Raw genomic sequence first — 588 nt, forward strand, 5'->3', positions numbered from 1 at the left:
GATGATTATGTTGCTAACTTGTCATATTCTGTTTACTCGTGATTTGTTGTTCTTCTGCAGTTCCCCACAATGACCACCTACGTCACACAACTTGACGTGTCCCTCGATGAAGCTGAGGAGATTTCTTCAATCACAAGGCTTCAAGAAAATCGATGTTGATCTGAAAAAAAGGAGCAGGCGGAAAGTCATCTATATTTGGTACAAAAAAGAATCCCGCTCAGCACCAATCACCGGACTTCAAGTTACATTCAAAGAGCATGGGGTGGGATTGATCAATGCAGGGTACACAAAGATCGACAAAGATCTCAATGCTGGATCAGTGGGTGTTACCTTTACCTTTGGTACTTCAGAGTCCGGAGAGTACCATACTCCCATCGTGGAGATTGATGTGACTACAGATGCAAAAAGTGAAGTCACAAGTTTCCCAAGACTGGGAGAGACTGGCCTGTGATCTGAACCGCGGGGTTGGGGGGAACTGGATCTACGCCTGGGTGAAGAGAGAGAAACAAACCTACATCTGTGATGTCAGTGCCACCGATTCTTACCGATCCGACACAGAGTACTTTCTGGAAGGTTACATCCGCGTGG

Source organism: Etheostoma spectabile, chromosome 18, assembly GCF_008692095.1.
Source record: "Etheostoma spectabile isolate EspeVRDwgs_2016 chromosome 18, UIUC_Espe_1.0, whole genome shotgun sequence".
NCBI classification, from domain to species: Eukaryota; Metazoa; Chordata; class Actinopteri; order Perciformes; family Percidae; genus Etheostoma; species Etheostoma spectabile.